At 38.2% G+C, this 10,096-nt stretch overlaps 1 pseudogene; it reads left to right on the top strand.

Moving 5' to 3' along the window:
* The first annotated feature begins 9,525 nt into the window (after positions 1–9,525).
* Positions 9,526–10,096, top strand: part of LOC142455395 (forkhead box protein M1 pseudogene) — a 103,956-nt pseudogene continuing 103,385 nt past the window's right edge.

The raw sequence follows: 10,096 nt of genomic DNA, 5'->3' as shown, positions 1-10,096 counted from the left end.
GGAATTGACTTGATGACAGTAACTGGGAGTTAGGTGTTGCAAATGGTCAAAGCACTTTTTTTTTAAGCACTCTTTAGGTGGTTCAAGTCCCCTTGAAAGTGCGGTGGCTTGGTGAGCTACTCCAAAATATGAACCTTTGAAAAATCTATGAGGCACCATTATACTCTGTCCATAAATTGGAACCAACTCAACAGGAACCAGTTTTACTTCCTTTATTTGAAATTACTTTCTTGTATGAAATGAAATAAAACTGTTAATTTGAATTTTTTCCATTAGGAAATTTTTCCAATGCAATTTGTTGTATAATCTCATTCTTTTTTCCATTGCGTCCTGATTTTGCTCTCTCATATTAAAAGTTTACTTCTATTAGAACCTATTCTTTTTCTCTTTTGTATTTTTGATATGTCATTGTTTCTCCATAAATTTATTTCTCCTTAAAAGGAACCATATTCCCCCTCTATCTTTATCAAATGTCACAAGTATGTATGTGGCTTTTTGTGTAAAGTATAACAAAACTTACCCAATTATCTAACTTCAATTTCATATCACTATTTCCTCTTTAGAATGCATAAGGCAGTTTAGAATGTTGTTTCTGGCATTAGTGATTACCTCTTGAAAATGTGTATTATCAATGAGTGGTATATAATGCTATAATCTCAGCTGAGACCTACACGCGTGTGGGCACACACACGCACACACACACACATACACTGAATAACTGTCCAATACGATTAGACCCCAACTTTGATGGTGGTATTTGTCAATTCCATGAAAGGACTGTGTAGCACCATGCAGAGTAGATGTATTTCCTCTTTTACTAATTGCTTTGGGTAAGAGAATGTAGAGAAAGACCCTGGTGTGATTACATAATTCAGCTGTGAGTGATTGTTAAGAGGGTGGATTTTGATTGTCAACATGAAAATTTAATGAGGAAGTGGGTCAATTTTACCAACTCACAGAGAACATAAGTAACTATTCAGAAACAGAAAGAGGATGCAGAATCTCACTATCATAAAAAATAAGTACCTTTGGGCTGAGACTGATGGTGGAGTGGCAAGACCTTTGATTATTTATTAGCACTGTTTAAAGAGTTCTCTAATATTGCCTGAACAGACCAGCATCCAGAGATCCATGTAGTTAAGATGCTAAGACCAGAAGAAGGCCTGCCTATGGACATGGCTGGGAAAAAGTTGTCCTGACCAAAGAACTGCTGCTTCAGCATTTCTGAGCCTGAATCATAAGTTGTTAACCTTGCTAATAAACTTGATAGTTGTGCGTATTGTTCATCAATTCTATGTTATCATTGGAATGAAGTATTCAGCCCAGCAAAGACAAAGAAAATACCATGGGAGGGGTCAAGGGATCAGAAGCTATAAGGAGGTTGAAGGATTCAAGCGCTTTTGACCTCAGAAGCATGGAATTGGCCTTGGTCTGATGCTAATAGTGATTCTCCTCTCCTCACATGTGAAGCAGAAGAGAGCAGAGGCAATCCCATTACTATTCTTACAACTATGTTGCCTTGTCCATGTTAATTCTTGCTATCCAATGAATTGCTTTACTGACTTAACAGATCTACTTACCCTTATCTCCCCAACAGACAAATCATTTCCTCCCACTTGTCTCCTCAGCACTGCAACTGATCTCAGCAGCCACTAAATTGTGCAATCGAAAATTTCTACCATTATCTAAAAATGTCTTCCCATCCTTAAACTCCATCTCCCCCAAATGCTCTAAATCATCCACGAGTGCCCAATTCCATGGCTATTCTCATTGTCTATAAATCATCATTTTGTGACCAAGAACTATAACTGTTTTGTCTCTTCCAAGTCCTATCTTGCAAACAGCTCATTCTCCACAGTGCCAGAATTTTGAAAAATCATAAGCACATCACGCTGCCTTTCTGCTTAAAATATATGAATGCTTCCCAATTCACTTTAAATAAAATTTGATGCCTTATTGCTGACAACAAAGTTTTGGAAATTGTTCTTTTTCTTCAAACATACTAAGATGCTTTGCATCTTGTTATTGATTCTGACTCATAGTGACCGCATGTTCAACAGAACTAAAGCTGCCCAGTCCATTGCCATCCTCATAACTGATGCTATGTTTGAGCCAATTGTATAAGCTACTGTGTCAATCTATTTAATTGAGGGTCTGCCTCTTTTTATGCTATTTTGCTTTGCTGAGTGAGTTAGTTAGTTTAATGTGCCAACCTGTGGGTTTAATTGAAGGGTGTGGAATAAATGGCTCAGTGAGCCTCGCATTTCTAGTTCTCAGGTCTCTTGCTTTCTGATGGTCAGACCAGGGTGCAGCTACCTTAGCCAGTTCCCTGCTTCAGCTGGCAAGGCTCACTTCCTTCAAGACATCCCTGAGGAGAAGCAACATGGACCTACCCCGATGCAGCTCTGGGTGCTGGAGCAGCCGTGTGGAGACCCCTGCCAATGCTGAAATGCTTACACTTTCACTGACTCAGCTTTCCTCCTGAAGTCGGCATCATTGCATGTGTTTTGTGATATGGAGGAGGACTTTGTGGATTGGTGTTGGCCATATGAGCTAGTGTTGGACTTGTGGTCTTGGACAACACTGGACTGGAATGTTTTCTTGATGTGTACTTAACTTTTATATAAAACTCTCTTATACATTAGTTTCTGTGCATTTATTTCTCTAAAGTATCCAGACTAACACATTGAGTATGATGTCTTATCCCAAGGATTGGCCTCTCCTAAGAACATGTAAAAAATACATGAGACAACGTCTCCCCATTCTAGCTTCTGAGGAAGATTGTAAATGTACTTTTTCCAAGAGGAATTTCTTAGTTTTTCTGACAGTTCATGGTATTTTCTATATCCTTCGCCCAATCTATAATTCCAAAGGCATCAGTTCTTCCTTATTTGTTTTCCAGCTTTCACATTAACTTCAGTCTTCAAGGTGATATCATTACTCATTAGTAGATTAAAGAGATTATTAAACAGATTATAAAAATATAGCACATTTCCCCAAATGCTGTATGCCATTTGCTCTCTTGATTGCTGCTTCCATGAGCATTGCTTGTGGACCAAAGCAAGAAGAAGCCCTTGACAATTTCAAAATCTTCTCCATATTACTTATTGGTTTAGTTTTAAGGATTTTTATTTTATTTACATTGTGTTGTATTCCTTAATGAAGGCTGTAATCCTTGATCTTTATCAGCAAATGCTTCAACTCCTCCTCACTTTCAGCAAACATTGTGTGTTTCTGCAGCTGTTGGGTAATTAATAAGCCTTCCTCTAATCCTGATACCCAATTGTTCATCATATAATCCAAATCTTCTGATTATTTGCTCAATATACAGACTGAATAAGTGTGGTGAGAGGATACAATGTGGTGCACACCCTTCCTGATTGAAAACAATACTCTATTGTCTTGTTCTATTTGCACAACCATCTCTTTTTTTTTCCTTTAACAATTTATTGGGGCTCATACAATTCTTATCACAGTTCATACATATACATACATCAATTGTATAAAGCACATCTGTACAGTCTTTGCCCTAATCATTTTTTTCTCCTCTTTTCTTTTTTTACATTTTATTAGGGACTCATACAACTCTTATCACCATCCATACATATACATACATCAATTGTATAAAGCACATCCATACATTTCCTGCCCCAATCATTCTCAAGGCATTTGCTCTCCACTTAAGCCCCTTGCATCAGGTCCTCTTTTTTCCCCCCTCCCTCCCCTTTCCCCCCTCCCTCATGTGCCCTTGGTAATTTATACCTCGTTATTTTGTCATATCTTGCCCTATCCGGAGTCTCCCTTCCCCCCTTCTCTGCTGTCCCTCTCCCAGGGAAGAGGTCACATGTGGATCCTTGTAATCAGTTCCCCCTTTCCAACCCACTCACCCTCCACTCTCCCAGCATCGTCCCTCACACCCTTGGTCCTGAAGGTATCATCCACCCTGGATTCCCTGTACCTCCAACCCTCATATGTACCAGTGTACAGCCTCTGTCCTATCCAGGCCTGCAAGGTAGAATTCGGATCATGGTAGTTGGGGGGAGGAAGCATCCAGGATCTGGGGGAAAGCTGTGTTCTTCATCGGTACTATCTCGCACCCTAATTAACCCATCTCCTCTCCTAAACCCCTCTATGAGGGGATCTCCATTGGCCAACACTTGGGCCCTGGGTCTCCAGTCTGCACTTCCCCCTTCATTTAATATGGTATATATATACATATACATATACACATATATACACATACATACACACACTTATATCGTGGGTTTTTTTTTTGCATGATGCCTTATACCTGGTCCCTTGGCACCTCGTGATCGCACTGGCCCGTGTGCTTCTTCCATGTGGGCTTTTTTTGCTTCTGAGCTAGATGGCCGCTTGTTCATCTTCAAGCCTTTAAGACCCCAGACACTATCTCTTTTGATAGCCGGGCACCATCAGCTTTCTTCACCACATTTGCTTATGCACCCATTTGTCTTCAGCGATCCTATCATGGAGGTGTGCAGTCAATGATATGATTTTTTGTTCTTTGATGCCTGGTAACTGATCCCTTTGGGGCCACTTGATCACACAGGCTGGTGTGTTCTTCCATGTGGACTTTGGCACAACCATCTCTTGATTGATGCACAGATTTTACATGAGCACAAAGAAGTATTCTGGAAAACCCATGCTTCTCAAGGCTTTCCATAGTTTGTTATGGTCCATGCAGTCAAATGCCTTTCAATAGTCAATAAAATAGAAGTAAATGTGTTTCTGGAGTTTTCTGTCTCCAGCCAAGGTCTATCTGACATCATTCGGAATGAGTAAATTTATAGATCTCTTCCAGATAGTTGGCCAAGTAGCTCTCTTCAAAAATGTTTGGAATAAAACAAAAAATGTTTTTGGAATAGATAGATAGACTGAGTGCTTCATCAGCTTGTTGAAATACTTTAATTGGTAGTCCACAAATTCCTGGAGTCTTTTTTTTAAATGAATGTTTTCAGTGCACCTTGGACTTCTTCCCTCAGTACCAATGATTCCTGACCATGTGCTACTTCTTGAAATAATTAACTATCCACTAGTTCTTGTTGGTCCAGTGTTCTTTCCTTCTTTTGATACTTCCTGTATCATTCAATATTTTGCACCTAGAATCTTTCAATATTTCAACTCAAGGCTGAACTTATTTTCCCTTTATTTCAGTTTAAGATATATTAAGTGTGTTATTCCTTTTTGGTTTTCTAACAGAAACTTTGCACATTTTCTTATAATATTTGACCTGTGATCCTGAGCTGTCCTTTGAAATTTTCTGTATAATTCTTTTAATTCATTTCTTCAATGTGCCTTAGCTTCTCAATAACTGACAGCAAATTTCAGTCTCTTCTGATGCTCACTTTGATCTTTTATTTTAAGATCATTTTATTGGGACCTCATAAAACTCATATCACAATCCATACATGCATACATTGTCTCAAGCACATTTGTACATATGTTGCCATCATCGTTTTCAAAGCATTTTCTTTCTGCTTGAGCCCTTGGTATCAGCTCCTCATTTTTCCCCTCCCTCCCTCATGAACCTTGGATAATTAAAATTTTTAAAATATTTTGCACTGTCCAGTGTCTCCCCCCACCCCCTTGTCTGTTGTTCATCCTCCTGGGAGAGGGTTATAAGTAGGTCATTGTAATGGGTTCCCCCTTTCTCCCCCCACTTTCCCCGTCCCCTCCTGGTATGCCTACTCTCAATATTGATCTTTTCTTTCTTTCCTGACTTTTTAATGATTTTTTGTTTTCTTCATGAATGATGTTTTGATGTCTTTCCACAGGTCACCTGGCCGTCTATTATCAGTGTTCAATGAGTCAAATCTGTTCGTAAAATGTTCTTGAAATTCAAGTGAGATCTGCTCAAAGTTGTATTTTGTCTCTCATGGACTTTGTTTCATTTTCTTCAACTCCAACCTGAATTAACATAGGAGCAGTTGATGGTGTGTTCCATAGCTGTTTCCTGGCCTGCTCTTAGCTACTTGTATTGAATTTCTCCATCGTATCTTCAAAGACACAGTCAATTTGATGTCTGTGTATTCCATCTGAAGAAATTCACATGTATAGACACAGTTTGTGTTGTAAAAAATATTTTCAATGAAGAAGTCATTGGAGTTGCAAAATTTTATCATATGATCTCTGCCTTCATATCTGTCACCAAGATCATGTTTTCAGTTACTGTTCTTTCTTCTTTGTTTCCAAATTTTGCATTTCAATCATCAAAAATTATCAATACATCTTGATTGTATGTTTGATCAATTTTAGACTATGTTGATAGAATTCTCCAATTTTTGCAACCTTTTGTGGTTGGTGCATAAATTTGAATGATAATTTTATTGGCTGAACTTCCTTACATGTGGATAAATATAATCCTATCACAGACAGCATTGTACTTCAAGATACATTTTTAAATATCCTTTTTTTTATATGAATGAGACACTCACTACTTCTCTTAACTGTGTCATTTCTAGGATATTAAACCATATGATTTTCTGATTCAAAATAATGAATACTTATCTATTAGTTCACTGACATCTAGAATATCAAACTTTATGCTTTCCATTTCATTTTTGATAACTTCAAAGTTTCTTAAATTCACACTTCATACATTTCAATTTCGGTTTATTAATTAATGTTTCCAGCTGTTTGTTCTCCATTTGAGTTCATTAGCAAGTGAAGATAGACTCAGTTCTTCCAAATATTTCCTTAGCCACATTTTTAGTACCTTCCAACCTGAGGGCCACATTTTCTGGCTCTGTCTCAGACAGTATTCTGCTGTTATTCCTGAAGGATTTTGTAACTGACAATGTGTAGATCCTACTATCCTTAAAAGGTTTCAGTGACTAATTCCTAAAATGAGCAGCCCATTCACAGGCTGGTTTTACTCTGGAAGCTCTCCTGAAGCCTGTTTATATTGGATGACCCTGCGGATACTTGAAATATCCATGACATAGCTGCTACCATACACAAGCAATTACAATACAACAAATTAACAGCAATACGGTGGGATGTTCACTTATAGAAGTGAAAAACTTTAGTAACTAAACTCTGTTTAAGAAAGCAATGACAAAAGACAATAATTTGAATCAAGCTAATTCTTTAAGGCAAAACTATGTTTTCAGGACTAACACAAGTCACAAAAAGGAAAGAAAGTATAAGATTATCAAGTACATGGTAGTTAAGTTACCAACTATTGGGCAACATCAAAAGCAAGGATTTAAACCAAAGTCCATCGACTCCAAAATCCACGACTTCAGAATAACAGTCCTCGCTTCATCTCATACTAGGACGTTTCAGCTGTGAGTGAAAAGGATTATTTCCATTTCTTTAAACTGCAATGGGTTTGTTTAGGGTAAAGGGATCCCTTCGCGGGGTTTCCAAATCACATAGTGCTTATGTGGTCTATGAAGAATGCTCTATACCTGAATAAACAATAGCTAATGTCTATGCAGCATATAGCACACAGCCAGAGCTATTGAGGGCTGAAAGGGAACTGGGTCAAAAATGCATGATTAGCAAGGTAATAGCAGACAGAATCTCCCATTGGAAGTATTGTGTTAAGTATTTTTCACAAGAGCAGGTTGCACCACCTTGGATTTCTCCCACCGGAAATGACAGACATGTAGACCCCCTCCTCTGGTCATTAAGTCCATGATATTAATTAATCACCATTTTAGGAGTGTCTATTAATTTGGCTGCTCATGGGACAATGCTATATAACAGGATGTCTTTGGCCCTGTCCCTCCGCCCTCAAATATAAGCAGTGACTCTAGCTGAGGTAAGGCCTCCTCTAAATAAGTGACTTTTAAGATGTACAAATAAGTGAGTGATGAATGGATTGCACACACTAGACAGACACACAACCACATTGTTTGGGAAGCCAGAATAAATGATACCATGAGAAATGATGCCTGTCATTGTCTTAGTGCTTTTCCTGACAGTAAATGTCTCAGGTAATATCCGTATTATTGTGATGACTAACTTCCCTCAGCACAGTGTTCTCTAGATCCATCCATGTTATGAGGCACTTCATGAGGTTATCAATATTTTTAAACAATGCATGGTATCTCGTTGTGTGTGGATCAATTTCTTTAGCCATTCTCATATTGTTGGTGTTTGCTACTATCCACAACTGCTTGCTATTGTTCTCGGTGCTGCCATGAACTTGAGAGTGCGCACCTCTTTTCATGTTATGTGTTTTACTTCTTTAGGGTGCATGCCCTAAAGGTACTGTGGAATATTATGAGATTTCTCTGCCATTATTTTAGGTTATGCCATATTGTGTCCCACAAGATTTGTACGTGTCACGGGAACACCAACAGTTTTGAGAGTCCCAATCTCTTTGTACAGCATTTGTTGTTCTCTGTTTTTGTGTTCAAATCATGAAACCTGGTCTTGAGCTTACCTCTAAATTCAGATGGGATTTACTCAAATTTGTATTTGGCTTTCAATGACTTCATTTTTTCAGCTTCAACCTGAGCTTGAATTTGAGTAATTGGTAGTCTGTTTCATAATCAAGAGTCTCTATCAGTTATTTTCACAAATTCAGTCTATTTAATTCCTGTTCATTCTACCTGGTGAGGTCCATATGTATAGTCACACTTTATGTTGTTGTGCAAGATATGAAAACACTAATAATCTATCACTTATCAGGGGTCCTTGAGGCTGGGAGGGTTGGGGAGGGAGGGAAAAAAGAAGAGCTAATACTAAGGGCTCAAACAGAAAGTAACTGTTTAGAAAATGATTATGACAATGTATACACAAAGGTGTTTACAGTAATACAAATAATAAATGCTTTCAATGGTGAAAAAAAAAGGTGTTTAATACATTTGATGTATGAATTGTTAAAAGAGCTGTAAGGGCCCATAATAAAATGTTTTATTAATAAAAAATGTGTTATGAGGAAGTTGGTGTGGCAACATTCTCTCATGTCAGCTCCATTTTAGTTTCTATTACTGAACTTGTAGTTTCTTTTAAAATTTTTATTTCAAAAAAATAAAGTAAAAATCTAGTAAATTGGAAGAAATCTGAGAATATTTTCCTTAGGTTTTTTTTCCCAGTTCCACTTTTAAAAAGTCCCATTTCCAGTCTGATTACAGAGATGCATGTGCTCAAGGTGACTGAGAATAAATACAACAAAAAGTCAAAGGTTTTAACACCAAGGGCATATAATAAGCGCCAAGAGAAAGTCTCAGAAATACCCAAAATGACTGGAACTTGATGTTCTTTCAGTCATCCTTGTCTTTTGCTCCATGTTTAAGGATGCGCGTGAATTCAATGTCATGGAAATTCCCCTTTGGTCAATAAATAGGTACTTCTCTGTACAACTCATCCAAATTCTCATCCATGAACCCATCTCCCATTATTTTCAGCAGCTCTCTAAGGTCATCTTCCTGAAAGGTCCCAGTAGCTTCTTCATCCAAGAACACAAGAGCAGTTCTGATTTGCATCATTCCTTCTCCAAACATTGTAAGGAACACGGTGACATTGATGGGACCTGGACACTCATTCATCATGGCGTCCAGATATTCATCAGCTGGATTTTTCCCCACCAAGGTGAGCATACCATGCAAATCTTCCTTGTCAATGAAGCCATCTTGATTCTGATCAATTATGTTGGACTCCTGAATCTGTGACTGGTCAAACGTGGCAAACACATTGGATGTTGTGCGCTAGGGCATTTCTTGTTGGTCATGGTCTTTGCCCTTAGTCTATGCTCAACATGGTGAAGAGTAAGTCCCGCACAGATGGGAGAATCAGAGCACTCCTGCGACCCCTGAATTGCCCAAGCTACCTTCTGAACCTGTAGTTTCCAACTACTGACACTTCCTCTTTGTTGTTTTATAATCATTTTATTGGGGGCTCATACAACTCTTAACACAATCCATACATCATCAATTGTGTCAGGCACACTTGTACATTTTGTTACCCTCATCATTCTCAAAACATTTGCTCTCCACTTAAGCTCTTGGCATCAGCTGCTCATTTCTCCCCTCCCTACCTGCTACCCCATCCTTCATGAATCCTTGATAATTTATAAATTATTTTGTCATATCTTACTGCTACATTCCAGTTGCCAGTAATT

This window comes from Tenrec ecaudatus, chromosome 8, assembly GCF_050624435.1.
Source record: "Tenrec ecaudatus isolate mTenEca1 chromosome 8, mTenEca1.hap1, whole genome shotgun sequence".
In the NCBI taxonomy this organism is placed as follows: Eukaryota; Metazoa; Chordata; class Mammalia; order Afrosoricida; family Tenrecidae; genus Tenrec; species Tenrec ecaudatus.
Note: the sequence above shows the minus strand (reverse complement) of the source record. Positions and strands in the feature narration are given on the sequence as shown.